General features: G+C 47.5%; 3 non-coding genes across 3 annotated transcripts; all 3 read left to right on the forward strand.

The window, feature by feature from the left end:
- The first annotated feature begins 10286 nt into the window (after positions 1-10286).
- TRNASTOP-UCA (transfer RNA opal suppressor (anticodon UCA)) lies at positions 10287-10373 on the forward strand. Its single transcript has one exon. It is a non-coding gene; the product is annotated as a tRNA-Sec (tRNA).
- A 3327-nt stretch (positions 10374-13700) lies between these two features.
- TRNASTOP-UCA (transfer RNA opal suppressor (anticodon UCA)) lies at positions 13701-13787 on the forward strand. The gene has a single exon. It is a non-coding gene; the product is annotated as a tRNA-Sec (tRNA).
- A 3330-nt stretch (positions 13788-17117) lies between these two features.
- On the forward strand, positions 17118-17204 carry TRNASTOP-UCA (transfer RNA opal suppressor (anticodon UCA)). The gene has a single exon. It is a non-coding gene; the product is annotated as a tRNA-Sec (tRNA).
- Positions 17205-17711: the final 507 nt, after the last annotated feature.

The following is a 17711-nucleotide window of genomic DNA, read 5'->3' on the forward strand; positions in this document are numbered from 1 at the left end:
GAATGCCCTATGCTAGGCTATGGCCAAGTTCTGTGTGTGACAGTTAGGGCAGTTGGTGGCCACCATTTTAGGTGGTGCCAACTTTCCTGTCAGAACAGGCCTCTGGGCCTGAGGTAAAAGATTATGATGGGGGAGAAAGAACACCTATCCCCCTGGCCAACACCTACAAAAAGTCAGTAGACAAAAATTATTAAGGGTATGAGGGGCAAAAAGGGGACAAAATAAATAATAATGAGGAGGGACTACGTCAAAAAGCCAGACAGGTCTAACACGCGTCCCCCCCAGCTGAAAGTGGGGAGAACTACCCAACCCCTTGGGAGTCCTCATTACTAAGGCGGAAATACCTGGAGAGACCGTCTGCATTGGCGTGGTCCACTCCAGGCCGATGTTCTACCCGGAAGTCCATTCCCTGTAGGGAGATGGACCACCTCAACAGCTTGGGATTTTCCCCTTTCATTTGCATCAGCCAACGAAGGGGTCAGTGGTCAGTCTGAACCAGGAAGTGCGAGCCAAAGAGGTATGGCCGCAGCTTCTGCAGAGCCCACACCACCGCAAAAGCTTCCCTCTCAATGGCACTCCACTTCTGTTCCCGGGGAAGCAGTCTCCTGGATAAGAAGACTACAGGTTGATCCAGGCCCTCTTCATTCAGTTGCGATAACACTGCCCCAATGCCATGTTCTGATGCATCTGTTTGGACAATGAACTCCTTGGAGAAGTCTGGGGCCTTCAGGACCGGTGCCGCACACATTGCCTGTTTCAATTTCTCGAAAGCTTGCTGGCAAGCTCCCGTCCAAACTACCCGTCGAGGTTGTTTCTTGGAGGTGAGCTCTGTGAGGGGCGCTACAATAGTGCCATACCCCTTCACAAAGCGACGGTAGTAGCCTGTGAGGCCCAGGAAAGCTCGGACCTCAGTCTGTGTCTTGGGGGGTTCCCAGGCCATGATTGCCTCAATCTTCGCCTGCAGGGGCTGCACAGTCCCCCTACCCACCAAGTGTCCAAGGTACACAACCGACCCCTGCCCAATCTGGCATTTGCTGGCTTTGATGGTCAACCCAGCTTGTCTCAGGGCCTGGAGAACGGCTTGCAAATGCTGCAGATGGTCCTCCCAACTGCTACTGAAGACAGCAATGTCATCCAAGTAAGCAGCAGAGAAACTCTCCATTCCAGAGAGGACCTGGTTCACCAGCCGCTGAAATGTGGCAGGGGCGTTCTTGAGCCCAAAGGGCATCACACAGAACTGGTAGTGTCCCTCAGGCGTGGAGAAGGCTGACCTTTCCCTTGCTCCATCTGTCAAGGAGATCTGCCAGTACCCTGAAGTGAGGTCAAAGGTACTCAGATATTGGGCAGCTCCTAGCCGGTCAATCAATTCATCCGCCCTAGGGATCGGATGAGCATCAGTCCTTGTCACTGAATTCAGTCCTCGGTAATCCACACAGAACCTCAGTTCAGGTGTGGTGCCTGGTGGTGCGGCTTTTGGCACGGGCACCACCGGACTGGACCAAGGGCTGTTGGAAGGTTCAATTACTCCCAGCTCTAGCATCTTGGCAACCTCTCCATGGATGCTAGCCTTCACCTTGTCAGACAGCCGGTAGGTCTTTGACTTCACTGGTGGGCTGTCTCCTGTGTCCACGTCATGGGTACACAGGTGAGTCCTTCCCGGGACAAGGGAGAACAACGAAGAGTACTGCTCCAGGATCTGGCGGCAGTCCTCCCGTTGCTCAGGAGTTAGAGTAGGAGAGAGAATCACTCCCTCCACTGACCCATCCTTCTCTTGAGACGAAAAGAGATCTGGGAGAGGTTCGCTTTCCGCTTCCTCTTCCCCGTCAGTCACCATCATCAACATGACTTCGGGCCTCTCATGGTGGGGCTTGAGACGGTTGGCATGCAGCACCCGTAGGGGCTGTCGAGGGGTCTTAAGGTCCACCAGGTATGTGGCCTTACCCCTCTTTTCCAACACCTCAAAGGGGCCTGTCCAGCGATCCTGGAGGGCGCTAAGCTCTCCAGGCTCCATCACCCACACTTTCTGGCCAGGCTCCAATTCCACCTGGTGAGCATTGTGGTCATACCACTCCTTCATGACTGCCTGGCTGGCCTCCAAGTTGTCAGAAGCTTGCTTCCACAACTTCGCCATTTGGCTCCTGAAGGCCAGCATGTAGCTCACCACATCCTGGGGGGGTTTCCGGGGAGACTTCTCCCAACCATCCTTCACCAGGCTGAGAGGACCGCGTACAGGGTGCCCATACAGAAGCTCAAAGGGGCTGAAGCCCACTCCCTTCTGGGGCACTTCCCTGTAGGAAAAGAGTAAACAGGGTAGGAGGACGTCCCATTTCCTCCGCAGGCTTTCGGGCAGACTTCTGATCATGCCCTTCAAGGTCTTATTAAACCTCTCAACCAGTCCATTCGACTGGGGGTGACAAGGAGTGGTGAACCGGTAGGTCACTCCACACTCCTTCCACATTGCCCGCATGTAAGCTGACATGAAGTTGGTCCCCCTGTCAGACACAACTTCCTTGGGAAATCCCACTCGGGTAAAGATTCCCATTAGGGCTCTTGCCACTACAGGTGCAGTGACTGTCCTCAGAGGTATTGCCTCTGGGTACCGTGTGGCATGATCCACCAGAACCAGGATAAACCTGTGACCAGCTGTTGTTGGTGGGTCCAAAGGCCCTACAATGTCGATGCCTACCCTTTCAAAGGGTGTGCTAACGACTGGAAGTGGTTCCAGGGGAGCCTTTAGCTTCACCTCTGTTTTCCCACTGGCCTGGCAGGTTACACATGTCCTACAGTAAGTGTTGGACGCCACTTTCATCTGAGGCCAGTAAAAGTGGAGGACAAGCCGTGCAAAGGTCTTGTCCTGGCCTAAGTGTCCTGCCAGGGGTATGGCATGAGCCAATTCCAAAAGAAAGGCTTGGTACTGTTGCGGGACTACCAAGGCCCTTGATGAACCAGGCAAGGGTACCTTGGGTTCACTGTAGAGGAGTCCATCCTCCCAGTAAATATGGTAATGTCCCGTAACATCACCTGCTGCTTGGGCTTCAGCCTGTCGCCTCAGTCCCTCAAGGGTGGGGCACTCCCTCTGCCCCTTACAGAATTCCTCTCTGGTAGGACCTCCCTCCACATGCCACTCCGCAGGGATGGGTAAATCCTCCAGAGAGTCTACTTCCCCCTCCACGGACTCCTGGTCCACCACCGCAGGTGGCCGATCTGTCACATGGGGTGTGGAAGCCGGAGCAGGCTTTCACTGTCTCCGGGTCTGTCCCTTCTTAGCAGCGGGTTGGGCCATTGTTCCAGGCTCCAACCCAGGCGAACTCCCTCTCCGGGCAGTCGCAGACCGTGTGCTGACACAGGCCCAGTCAGGTGTACCCAGCATCGCAGAATGCGTCCGGTATTCCACCTCTCTCCAAGTGTTGTGTTCCATGTCATTCCCCAACAGACAATCGACTGGCACGGCAGGGCTTACGGCAACTCGAAGTGAACCTGCAACCCCCTCCCACTCAAAGGGAACCTCAGCCACTGGATAGTGGCCCATTCTGCCGTCAGCCATTGCGGCGGGGTGGAGTACATTAGGAACAACCTGCTCTGGAGACACCAGCTGACTTCTCACCATAGTCATACTGGCTCCTGTATCTCTCAGAGCCTCCCCTCTCTGGCCATTGATGGTAACCCATTGCCCATACTTTGTAGTATTTGGGGGCACCTGGATCTTTGGCACCATCTCCCGCTCTCCCAGGGACACTAAGGTGACACCCGCCCACTCACCCCCCTTATCTAAGGGCAACTCCTCCCGAGCGCTACACTAACTACTCCCGGTGACTTTCCTCCGGTGGGAGGGGGTGGTCTCTTTGGGCATCTGATATCCCCCTTATAATGTCCAACACCACCACATTCAAAACAGTGGAGAACCCTTGGCTGCTGGCTTTGGCCAGGATGAGGGTTTCTGGGCGGGTTTGCCCTAGGGGTGAAACCTGCTCCCTTCCCTTGGAAGTTATTTTGGGACCTTTAGAGAACTCTTTCTTTTTCTCCCCCCCCTCCTTCTTCTGGGGGGCGCCCTGTCCGGCTTTTTGAGATTCCCCTCCAGTCCCCTTGGAGGACACCCGGGTACTTGCCCAGATGTCCGCCTCCTCTGCAAGCTTCCGGGGATTGGTCAGCTTGCTGTCCACCAGGTGTTGGCGCAACTCGGGAAAACATTTCTCGAGGAGGTGTTCTCTCAAAAATAGATCGTACAGCCCCTCATAATCTTTCACCTCACTGCCCTTGACCCAACCCTCTAAGGCCTTTCTGGCGTAGTCAAGGAAGTCCACCCAGTTCTGAGTGCTTAATTTGTGGCTCCCCCTGAACTTCTGTCGGTACCTTTCTGGGGTAAGCCCGAACTTCCTTAACAACGCCAGCTTCATGGTGGGGTAGTTTATTTGTTCCTCTGGTTCCAGGGCCAGCAAGGTGTCCCGACCAGCAGGGGGCATGTACTTATACAAGCTACCCCCCCAGTGCTTCTCCTGCACCCCATGAACCCTCAGAGAAACCTCATAAGCAGCCAGCCACTTAGCTATATCGTCCCCTTGACTGAATCTCGCTATCAGGTCTTTTGGTAAATAGGGTTTGGTCGCCCTGGCTGTCTCCTTTGGTTCGCTGCCACCATTCCTATCAGGAGAGGACCCCCGTCGCAGACTTTGGAGCTCCAGCTCCTTCAATCTGAACTTGTGGGCCATCCTCCTCTCCTCTTTCTCCTGCTCCAACTTAGCCAACTCCCACCTCAACTGTCTTTTCTCCCTCCTATCGGTGAGCTCGGCTTCCGTTAAGCTTCCCCCAGAGATGCTACTGCCCCTTCTGGAGTAGGACACTGGTCCTGGGAGTAAGTTTTCCCCTTCAGTGCGGAATAAACCTTCTACCTCCCCCACCGTGTCCTGGTCGGCCTCTTCATCCTCCTCCTTCTTTTCTTGGTGTGCCTCCACCCAAGCCCTAAGACTGGTCTGGAGCTCCCCCTTCCTGGCACCATGTTTGAAAAATACCCCCATTTGCTGGCAGAACATTTTCAACTGTGACACAGAATAGACCTCTAGGTTTTCCACAGCGAACTCCATTGTGAGTCAGGCAAACCTAGATACACGCCAGAAATTTCAGAGTTGCATGGGCAACCTAAAGCCAACTCCACCCACCACCAGGAACAAATTTGGAAAAAATCAAAAAGACAAATTGGGAGGGCCGCAAGGAGAAAACTCCTGGTGTAGGTTTGGTGTATTACGTTGAATTACTATTGAGTAGCTGCAACCAAGTCAGTATCCCACCGCTAGGCACCAATATGTTGGAACTGGGGTAGCCTGGCCTAGGGCAAGACTAACATTCAGAGGCACAGTGTAAAGGTTGCAGACCACCCAACAGTAAAACCACGCAATATCACTCAAAAAGAAAACACTACACCAAAAAGATGTGGGAAAATACGTACTGCTTTATAAAAATAATATTCTCTTTGTTGTCAAAATATAAAGCTTAGAACATTTCAGATTACTTTAGAATCAGCAGTTATACCTTTTAAATTACTAGCAGATTATCAATTAGCTTCTTCAGTACATTACATTTAGTTGTCTTCAAATCAAAATTCCACTTCCCAAGATGTTATCCTGTTCAATAAGACAATACACTTGTCAATGAATTAATCATAACACTTTAGACTTTCCCAGATCAATGACCCACATCAATTGTGCATTTCATAGGACTCCAGAAGCAATTTCAACTGGTTACTATACTGTGCCCAATACTGGTCTCTCACAGCACCAACCACCCTCACTTCCTAGTACACAGTTGCTGATGATCCCCTCAAGTTACTCAACTGTGGCAATTACTAGGATGTGGGTTATTCCCAGATAACCTTTAGTGCCACTCTCCCCCTTTTCAGTACACCTCCTTACTTGATTTCAGCTGTTGTTGAAGATGTCTTGCGCCAAAAGGAGGGGTGACACGGAAAAGGAGGGGGCTAGGAACCAAGGCTGCAGAGGCTCCCTCGCCTCAGAAGACTCCTCGGCGTTACTCGGTTTGGGCCAACTCCTCGGTGAGGCTCTCACTTAGTGAGCGTTAGGGACAGAAATCACAATGCCCCAGGCCCCTTCCGGGCCTCTTAGCTCCCCCTCCCTGCTCGGGTCAGCTCTTCAGTGTGGCGCTCGAGCAGGAGGAGAAGGCAGGATCACTCGGCGCTCCTGAGTAATCCCCCGGCGCCTCTCCTCACGAAGACACTCACTCGGCGGTCATGCGCGGAAGCGCTCGCTCTCGTCCCGCCTCTCCTCACGAAGACACTTACTCGGCGGTCATGCGCGGAAGCGCTCGCTCTCGTCCCGCCTCTCCTCACGAAGACACTTCCAGGAAGGACACTACTCGTCCGGGCCTGCTCGATCCTAGGCCCCTCCTGTGGGAATTTGGATCACGATTGGGGCATGCGCGAAGGCGCGCTCGAGTAGGGACTCGCCTTCCCCTTTCCAAGGGAGACAGTACTTTGCCGGCAATGCGCTAGAAGCGCGGAAGGCGCCCCCGGGGTCCCTACCACAGAGAGAAGCCTCGCAAACCTCTCAGGCTCAGTGGATCCCGGGGCAGGCGCTGTCACAGAAAACGATCAGCACCCCAGGGGTCCCGCTCACAGTGGGGACGGCGCTGCCTCCAGAAACCGGCTCCCTTCACCAGGAACTCCAGGGACCGGCCAACTGCACAAACAACCAGGGCTTCCCAGGAAACCAGGGGAGAAGCCTTCCCCAGCACCCAGGAAGGTAGGAGAACAGTGCTAGTTCGGTTCTTTACCTCAGCTCCCACTTTCCCACTCTGCAAAGTCCTTTTTATTACTCAGGTTTGGATGGAGGTTGGGGTCTAGGGATGAGGGCTATTCCTCCTGAGTCTCTTTCTGCTGGGCAGAGGACTGCGCACTGCAGCACTGCAGTCTCCTTCTCCTTGGACTTCCCCTGTATGGTTTGGACAAGAGGCAAGCTAGGCGCCCAGGGTCTCCAGTAACCCTTAACAGCGGGGTCAGGACAAGTAACCCAAAAGGGGATAATGAGGTGATACACTAAGGCAGCTTCCCTATCTAGGAGGTCAACCCTATGTCTAGCCTCTTCCCACCCTTAGCCACAGCCTGTCCTCCAGCTGACTCTCTCAGGTAGACAAAATGGCTGCCCCGCATTCCGCCTTATATAGGCTGCCCTTCAGTGGTCCAGAATGGACCAGAAGGTTCTAGAATGCCCTATGCTAGGCTATGGCCAAGTTCTGTGTGTGACAGTTAGGGCAGTTGGTGGCCACCATTTTAGGTGGTGCCAACTTTCCTGTCAGAACAGGCCTCTGGGCCTGAGGTAAAAGATTATGAGGGGGGAGAAAGAACACCTATCCCCCTGGCCAACACCTACAAAAAGTCAGTAGACAAAAATTATTAAGGGTATGAGGGGCAAAAAGGGGACAAAATAAATAATAATGAGGAGGGACTACGTCAAAAAGCCGGACAGGTCTAACAAAACCCTTTTGGGAGACTTGCACCATCATAGACACCTAGGTACCATGGTGCCTGTGCTGTATGCAGGGTAGTGTTTGTGCAGGAAGGGACCCCTTCCTGTACAAAACCAATCCTGGGAGGCATATTCCTGTTTCTAAGTGTCTTTCTATGTGTTCTGTACAATGCAGCACACTTAGAAAGCAGAAGAAACGCGGAGAAATAGAGATATTTCTCCTTGTTACACCTCTCCTGGGAAGTGTACGTTTTTGGCTTATGCGCATGTTTGAAAGTTCGTGTAAATTTGAGGATGCATCAAAATCTATGGGAGCAGCGTGGGAATACCCACACAACACCCATTAAATGCCTACCCAGGGTAGAGTAATGCTACCAAGTGATTTGCTCTGCGTTGCATTATCCCAGATTTTTTAAAAGCCACACAAATTTGTTTTGCATGGCTTCAAAAATCTGACTTAGAGGTTTGTGTCACGCATGTACTAAGTTGCATGGTGCAATCATGATGCAGCCCTCTCATAAATGAGACCATAACAGGGAAGCCAGAGGCGCCGATGTCATTAATGCAGCAGGTAATTAAAGCAGCAGGTAGAACAGCATTGGGTCCAGGAATTTGATGTACCCACTGCACCTTAATCATGCCGTCTTTTAATCCTCAAGGGTAAGGGATTCATTTTTCCCTGTTTCTTGGCGCGCCACTGTGGGGAGCTCTGCTGGCTGTAGGGTAATCCTTGCTGGGTGATGATCCTAATGCTTCCCTCACTGACCACAGAGGCTTGACACACACACACACACTGGACTCAGGACTCAGTTAGGTCACTGCACTGATCATTTAGGGGTTGTTCTCTGCCGGGGGGTCCTCTCTGAGGTGCCCCCCGCCGGGTGAATATGGACTGTTACAAATAATCCCTCATTTTAGCCCCCTCTATGACAGTATGGGTGTGTTTATGTATGGATATGGCATTTGTACAGCACAAGCATTGACAAACTGCAGTGGAGGGCTCCATGTAGAGGCTGAAGGTGACTTGGAGAAGATTTAATTATGGTGGACGCAACTGATGGTAAGAATCTTCTCGGACCTAGGTGAATGAAGTGATGTCAGTTGCATAGGCAGCAGGAGAACCAGACAAGGACATTGCCAGTGAATCCCATTCAAGAGTTCAGGTGTGGCTGAGCGTGGAACTCTGACATCAGCTGTACAGCTGCATCCTAACTTGTGGAGAGAGAGTACCTAATGAGTGGACCGCTGGTATTTATTTATCTTATTTCATGTTATTTCGTAATTTTGTTAGGAGGGAAATAAGTGAATAAGCCCAAAGATCACCCAAGGCCTGCACATAGGAAAGGTTTAAATAAACACTAAATGATGAATAGCAGAATGCAGCATTATAAAAATAGCAAATTAATGCCAAAGCAGAGTGCAAAGCACAATACCAAAAACTGTTCCTGATGATACACTGTTACGCGCTCTTGGTCTGTATGCTGTGTTTTTGTATCATGTCTCGCTCCGCCTTTAACCCCGCTCATTATCCACGCCCCTAACTGAATTTAATGAGTACCTTTACTTATTTTTGCCCACTTAAAGCACTGCCTACACCACCCCCGCACCTCCTCCCAGCTCACACCACTGCTGAGAGACTGACATTTTTACTAGATGATTCCAGGTCACCAAGACTGAAGTGTTTAAGCCCCAGGCTTTTCTTTACCAAAGCACAGTTCGCAAGTGTCTTACCTCAATTGGAGTGACGCGGAACTACATTTCCCAGAATGCATCAGGTTATTGAAGAAAAAAACTTGACAAGAGTGTTGCATGTTTGACACCATGAAATCACCCGGTATCTTTACAGCCAGGCCCCCCACCTACAGAAAGACCAGCCTTTGGTCTCTGCAAGTAACTCTGCCTAGGGCGAGAAGGCCTCGAGAGGCACAGCCAAGAGGAACGGTTACCAGGAGGAACTACTACAAATCCTCCAAGAAAAGGCAAATACAGCAAACCTAAATCTGATGTCTGATGTAGAAACGGGTATGTCAAGAAATGTTTAGATTTATTAATAAATAAACCTACACCTCAGAGTCACTTGTCTTTACAAATAGCACGTGTCGGGGTTTCCTTTCCACAAGTAATGTTGTGGTGTCTTGGACTTTGCACAAGTAGTGTTGTTGTGTCTTTGCTTTTCTTTACACAAGACAACCTGTGGTGTCCTGTCTTTCCTTTACACAAGTCATGTAGGAAGGGTGGAGCAAACACTGGCTCCTTTATACAAATGCCAAATATCACAGCCTGGACTAAGCCCAAAGTGAGGTCACATCCGCCGCACAGTTCAGAACGGCCTGTCCTACTATGCCACTGCTGCCATGATAACCAAAGGAGAAGTGATATTTAAAGTGTATAATAACAGGAGTATGTGTACTACATAGAGTGAGAGAACAGAGTAAGACTTTGAAAACGTCTGTTTAATCTGTGTTCTGTAACTTCAAATCAGCACAGCCTTTCCTCTTCTATTGTTGTTAACTCTGACATTAGCAATGAATTATCTGAACTTTGTCCACATTACAAGCAGACTGATAGCAAGTCTCATTTACCCAGAAAGCCTGGATCTATTTTGCATATAGATAAAGGTTCATATCCTGAACTTTTGACTCAGTCAGTGCATGAAAATAAAGGCAATCAAACATAGAGCTGAGCCCAGAACTGCAATAAACAATGAAGATGACAATGACAGCTAGGCGGATTACAAATTTAGGCCCGCACCCTATCTGTAAAAGAGTGTGTATTCTTGTGATATATATACCTGTTTGTCTCTATTGTTTCTTTACCCGGATGAACCTCAGTGGTCTGAGGTGCAGGCTTCAAAACTGTAGCTGTCTAGCGACAGAGTGGTTCAATTCCACCTTCTGGGCGAAACAGCTTTTGTTATGGGCCTCAAGCCAATGTAAAGGTGACCATTTTATGTTTTTTTGTCAATGTGTGTGTGTGTTCACAACTTGTAGCAGGCAATATTTAGTAACTTCTTGCAGACTTTGCTCACTGATCTTGGAGTCTCACAGTATCTCCATGCTCCAAATATAAACAAATTAATACATGAATGCATGTATATTTTGAATCATGCAAAATGAGTCGCCTCTAGGCTCTTCCATTTTTTGGTTAGATAATACACCCTGAGGAACAACAACATAAAGTGACATCATGTATAATCAGGATTACACCATTTGATCACATTTGTAAACTAGGAATACAAATACCTTTCGTACAACAAAAAATGTAAAATCTGTACCCGTCCTCTCATCTAGAGCATTCTAGCAGAGCAAAACAATATGTTGCAGCAAAACCTGATTAATAGAGTGTTTTAAATCTCCTCCAGTATATCTCTGCTTGCTTCCCGGCGAAGGGAAAAAGACACACTTTTGGGAGAATTGCACCATCATAGACACCCTTGCACCATGGTGCCTGTGTTGCATGCAGGGTTGTGTTTGTGCAGGAAGGTGCCCCTTCCTGTACAAAACCAATCCTGGGAGGCATATTCCTGTTTCTAAGTGTCTTTCTATGTGTTCTGTACAATGCAGCACCCTTAGAAAGCAGAAGAAACGAGGAGAAATAGAGATATTTCTCCTTGTTACGCCTCTCCTGGGGAGTGTACGTTTTTGGCTTATGCTCATGTTTGAAAATTCTTGTAAATTTGAGGATGCATAAAAATCCATGGGAGCAGTGTGGGAATACCCACACAACACCCATTAAATGCCTACCCAGGGTAGAGTAACGCTACCAAGTGATTTGCTCTGCGTTGCATTACCCCAGATTTTTTAAAAGCCACACAAATTTGTTTTGCATGGCTTCAAAAGTCTGACTTAGAGGTTTGTGTCACGCATATACAATTTGCATGGTGCAATCATGATGCAGCCCTCTCATAAATGAGAGGGAAGCCAGAGGCGCCGATGTCATTAATGCAGCAGGTAATTAAAGCAGCAGGTAGAACAGCATTGGGTCCAGGAATTTGATGTACCCACTGCACCTTAATCATGCCGTCTTTTAATCCTCAAGGGTAAGGGATTCATTTTTCCCTGTTTCTTGACGCGCCACTGTGGGGAGCTCTGCTGGCTGTAGGGTAATCCTTGCTGGGTGATGATCCTAATGCTTCCCTCACTGACCACAGAGGCTTGACACACCACACACACACACTGGACTCAGGACTCAGTTAGGTCACTGCACTGATCATTTAGGGGTTGTTCTCTGCCGGGGGGTCCTCTCTGAGGTGCCCCCCGCCGGGTGAATATGGACTGTTACAAATAATCCCTCATTGTAGCCCCCTCTATGACAGTATGGGTGTGTTTATGTATGGATATGGCATTTGTACAGCACAAGCATTGACAAACTGCAGTGGAGGGCTCCATGTAGAGGCTGAAGGTGACTTGGAGAAGATTTAATTATGGTGGACGCAACTGATGGTAAGAATCTTCTCGGACCTCGGTGAATGAAGTGATGTCAGTTGCATAGGCAGCAGGAGAACCAGACAAGGACATTGCCAGGGAATCCCATTCAAGAGTTCAGGTGTGGCTGAGGGTGGAATGGTCCATTGAGTGCCCTTGGTACACGCTTACTCTGACATCAGCTGTACAGCTGCATCCTAACTTGTGGAGAGAGAGTACCTAATGAGTGGACCGCTGGTATTTATTTATCTTATTTCATGTTATTTCGTAATTTTGTTAGGAGGGAAATAAGTGAATAAGCCCAAAGATCACCCAAGGCCTGCACATAGGAAAGGTTTAAATAAACACTAAATGATGAATAGCAGAATGCAGCATTATAAAAATAGCAAATTAATGCCAAAGCAGAGTGCAAAGCACAATACCAAAAACTGTTCCTGATGATACACTGTTACGCGCTCTTGGTCTGTATGCTGTGTTTTTGTATCATGTCTCGCTCCGCCTTTAACCCCGCCCATTAGCCACGCCCCTAACTGAATTTAATGAGTACGTTTACTTATTTTTGCCCACTTAAAGCACTGCCTACACCACCCCCCGCACCTCCTCCCAGCTCACACCACTGCTGAGAGACGGACATTTTTACTAGATGATTCCAGGTCACCAAGACTGAAGTGTTTAAGCCCCAGGCTTTTCTTTAACAAAGCACAGTTCGCAAGTGTCTTACCTCAATTGGAGTGACGTGGAACTACATTTCCCAGAATGCATCAGGTTATTGAAGAAAAAAACAGGACAAGAGTGTTGCATGTTTGACACCATGAAATCACCCGGTATATTTACAGCCAGGCCCCCCACGTACAGAAAGACCAGCCTATGGTCTCTGCAAGTAACTCTGCCTAGGGCGAGAAGGCCTCGAGCGGCACATCCAAGAGGAACGGTTACCAGGAGGAACTACTACAAATCCTCCAAGAAAAGGAAAATGCAGAAAACCTAAATCTGATGTCTGATGTAGAAACGGGAATGTCAAGAAATGTTTAGATTTATTAATAAATAAACCTACACCTCAGCATCACTTGTCTTTACAAATAGCATGTGTCGGGGTTTCCTGTTCACGAGTCATGTTGTGGTGTCTTGGACTTTGCACAAGTCCTGTTGTTGTGTCTTGGCCTTTCTTTACACCAGACAAGCTGTGGTGTCCTGTCTTTCCTTTACACAAGTCATGTAGGAAGGGTGGAGCAAACACAAGCTCCTTTATACAAATGCCAAATATCACAGCCTGGACTTAGCCCAAAGTGAGGTCACATCCGCCGCACAGTTCAGAACGGCCTGTCCTACTATGCCACTGCTGCCATGATAACCAAAGGAGAAGTGATATTTAAAGTGTATAATAACAGGAGTATGTGTACTACATAGAGTGAGAGAACAGAGTAAGACTTTGAAAACGTCTGTTTAATCTGTGTTCTGTAACTTCAAATCAGCACAGCCTTTCCTCTTCTATTGTTGTTAACTCTGACATTAGCAATGAATTATCTGAACTTTGTCCACATTACAAGCAGACTGATAGCAAGTCTCATTTACCCAGAAAGCCTGGATCTATTTTGCATATGGATAAAGGTTCATAACCTGAACTTTTGACTCAGTCAGTGCAGGAAAATAAAGGCAATCAAACATAGAGCTGAGCCCAGAACTGCAATAAACAATGAAGATGACAATGACAGCTAGGCGGATTACAAATTTAGGCCCGCACCCTATCTGTAAAAGAGTGTGTATTCTTGTGATGTATATACCTGTTTGTCTCTATTGTTTCTTTGCCCGGATGAACCTCAGTGGTCTGAGGTGCAGGCTTCAAACCCGTAGCTGTCTAGCGACAGAGTGGTTCAATTCCACCTTCTGGGCGAAACAGCTTTTGTTATGGGCCTCAAGCCGATGTAAAGGTGACCATTTTATGTTTTTTTGTCAATGTGTGTGTGTGTTCACAACTTGTAGCAAGTAATATTTAGTAACTTCTTGCAGACTTTGCTCACTGATCTTGGAATCTCACAGTATCTCTGTGCACCAAATATAAACAAATTAATACATGAATGCATGTATATTTTGAATCATGCAAAATGAGTCGCCTCTAGGCTCTTCCATTTTTTTGGTTAGATAATACACCCTGAGGAACAACAACATAAAGTGACATCATGTATAATCAGGATTACACCATTTGATCACATTTGTAAACTAGGAATAAAAATACCTTTCGTACAACAAAAAATGTAAAATCTGTACCCGTCCTCTCATCTAGAGCATTCCAGCAGAGCAAAACAATATGTTGCAGCAAAACCTGATTAATAGAGTGTTTTAAATCTCCTCCAGTATATCTCTGCTTGCTTCCCGGCGAAGGGAAAAAGACACACTTTTGGGAGAATTGCACCATCATAGACACCCTTGTACCATGGTGCCTGTGTTGCATACAGGGTTGTGTTTGTGCAGGAAGGTGCCCCTTCCTGTACAAAACCAATCCTGGGAGGCATATTCCTGTTTCTAAGTGTCTTTCAAAGTGTTCTGTACAATGCAGCACCCTTAGAAAGCAGAAGAAAAGAGGAGAAATAGAGATATTTCTCCTTGTTACGCCTCTCCTGGGAAGTGTACGTTTTTGGCTTATGCTCATGTTTGAAAGTTCTTGTAAATTTGAGGATGCATAAAAATCCATGGGAGAAGTGTGGGAAGACCCACACAACAGCCAGTAAATGCCTACCCAGGGTAGAGTAACGCTACCAAGTGATTTGCTCTGCGTTGCATTACCCCAGATTTTTTTACTGCCACACAAATTTGTTTTGCATGGCTTCAAAAGACTGACTTAGAGGTTTGTGTCACGCATGTACAATTTGCATGGTGCAATCGTGATGCAGTCCTCTCATAAATGAGACCATAACAGTGATGCCAGAGGCGTCAATGTCATTAATGCAGCAGGTAATTAAAGCAGCAGGTAGAACAGCATTGGGTCCAGGAATTTGATGTACCCACTGCACCTTAATCATGCCGTCTTTTAATCCTCAAGGGTAAGGGATTCATTGTTTCCTGTTTCTTGATTCGCCACTGTGGGGAGCTCTGCTGGCTGTAGGGTAATCCTTGCTGGGTGATGATCCTAATGCTTCCCTCACTGACCACAGAGGCTTGACACACCACACACACATTGGTCTTAGGACTTAGTTAGGTCACTGCACTGACCATTTTGGGGTTGTTCTTTGCCGGGGGGTCCTCTCTGAGGTGCCCCCCGCCGGGGGAATATGGGCTGTTACAAATAATCCCTCATTTTAGCCCCCTCTATGACAGTATGGGTGTGTTTATGTATGGATATGGCATTTGCACAGTACAAGCATTGACAAACTGCAGTGGAGGGGTCCATGTAGAGGCTGAAGTTAACTTGGAGAAGATTTAATTATGGTGGACACAACTGATGGTAAGAATCTTCTCGGACCTCGGTGAATGAAGTGATGTCAGTTGCATAGGCAGCAGGAGAACCAGACAAGGACATTGCCAGTGAATCCCATTCAAGAGTTCAGGTGTGGCTGAGGGTGGAATGGTCCATTGAGTGCCCTTGGTACACGCTTACTCTGACATCAGCTGTACAGCTGCATCCTAACTTGTGGAGAGAGAGTACCTAATGAGTGGACGGCTGGTATTTATTTATCTTATTTCATGCTATTTCGTAATTTTGTTAGGAGGGAAATAAGTGAATAAGCCCAAAGATCACCCAAGGCCTGCACATAGGAAAGGTTTAAATAAACACTAAATGATGAATAGCAGAATGCAGCATTATAAAAATAGCAAATTAATGCCAAAGCAGAGTGCAAAGCACAATACTAAAAACTGTTCCTGATGATACACTGTTACGCGCTCTTGGTCTGTATGAAGTGTTTTGTATCATGTCTCGCTCCGCCTTTAACCCCGCCCATTAGCCACGCCCCAACTGAATTTAATGAGTACCTTTACTTATTTTTGCCCACTTAAAACACTGCCTACACCCCCCTGCACCTCCTCCCAGCTCACACCACTGCTGAGAGACGGACAGTTTTACTAGATGATTCCAGGTCACCAAGACTGAAGTGATTAAGCCCCAGGCTTTTCTTTAACAAAGCACAGTTCGCAGGTGCCTTACCTCAATTGGAGTTATGCAGAACTACATTTCCCAGAATGCATTAGGTTATTGAAGAAAAATACAGGACAAGAGTGTTGCATGTTTGACACCATGAAATCACCCGGTATATTTACAGCCAGGCCCCCCACGTACAGAAAGACCAGCCTATGGTCTCTGCAAGTAACTCTGCCTAGGGCGAGAAGGCCTCGAGAGGCACATCCAAGAGGAACGGTTACCAAGAGGAACTACTACAAATCCTCCAAGAAAAGGCAAATGCAGAAAACCTAAATCTGATGTCTGATGTAGAAACGGGTATGTCAAGAAATGTTTAGATTTATTAATAAATAAACCTACACCTCAGCATCACTTGTCTTTACAAATAGCACGTGTCGGGGTTTCCTGTTCACGAGTCATGTTGTGGTGTCTTGGACTTTCCACAAGTCCTGTTGTTGTGTCTTGGCCTTTCTTTACACCAGACAAGCTGTGGTGTCCTGTCTTTCCTTTACACAAGTCATGTAGGAAGGGTGGAGCAAACACTAGCTCCTTTATACAAATGCCAAATATCACAGCCTGGACTTAGCCCAAAGTGAGGTCACATCCGCCGCACAGTTCAGAACGGCCTGTCCTACTAGGCCACTGCTGCCATGATAACCAAAGGAGAAGTGATATTTAAAGTGTATAATAACAGGAGTATGTGTACTACATAGAGTGAGAGAACAGAGTAAGACTTTGAAAACGTCTGTTTAATCTGTGTTCTGTAACTTCAAATCAGCACAGCCTTTCCTCTTCTATTGTTGTTAACTCTGACATTAGCAATGAATTATCTGAACTTTGTCCACATTACAAGCAGACTGATAGCAAGTCTCATTTACCCAGAAAGCCTGGATCTATTTTGCATATGGATAAAGGTTCATATCCTGAACTTTTGACTCAGTCAGTGCAGGAAAATAAAGGCAATCAAACATAGAGCTGAGCCCAGAACTGCAATAAACAATGAAGATGACAATGACAGCTAGGCGGATTACAAATTTAGGCCCGCACCCTATCTGTAAAAGAGTGTGTATTCTTGTGATCTATATACCTGTTTGTCTCTATTGTTTCTTTGCCCGGATGAACCTCAGTGGTCTGAGGTGCAGGCTTCAAACCTGTAGCTGTCTAGCGACAGAGTGGGTCAATTCCACCTTCTGGGCGAAACAGCTTTTGTTATGGGCCTCAAGCCGATGTAAAGGTGACCATTTTATGTTTTTTTGTCAATGTGTGTGTGTGTTCACAACTTGTAGCAAGCAATATTTAGTAACTTCTTGCAGACTTTGCTCACTGATCTTGGAGTCTCACAGTATCTCCGTGCACCAAATATAAACAAATTAATACATGAATGCATGTATATTTTGAATCATGCAAAATGAGTCGCCTCTAGGCTCTTCCATTTTTTGGTTAGATAATACAACCTGAGGAACAACGACATAAAGTGACATCAAGTATAATCAGGATTACACCATTTGATCACATTTGGAAACTAGGAATAAAAATACCTTTCGTACAACAAAAAATGTAAAATCTGTACCCGTCCTCTCATCTAGAGCATTCTAGCAGAGCAAAACAATATGTTGCAGCAAAACCTGATTAATAGAGTGTTTTAAATCTCCTCCAGCATATCTCTGCTTTTTCCCGGCGAAAGGAAAAATACACCCTTTTGGG

This window comes from Lissotriton vulgaris, chromosome 5 (assembly GCF_964263255.1).
Source record: "Lissotriton vulgaris chromosome 5, aLisVul1.2, whole genome shotgun sequence".
Classification (NCBI taxonomy): domain Eukaryota; kingdom Metazoa; phylum Chordata; class Amphibia; order Caudata; family Salamandridae; genus Lissotriton; species Lissotriton vulgaris.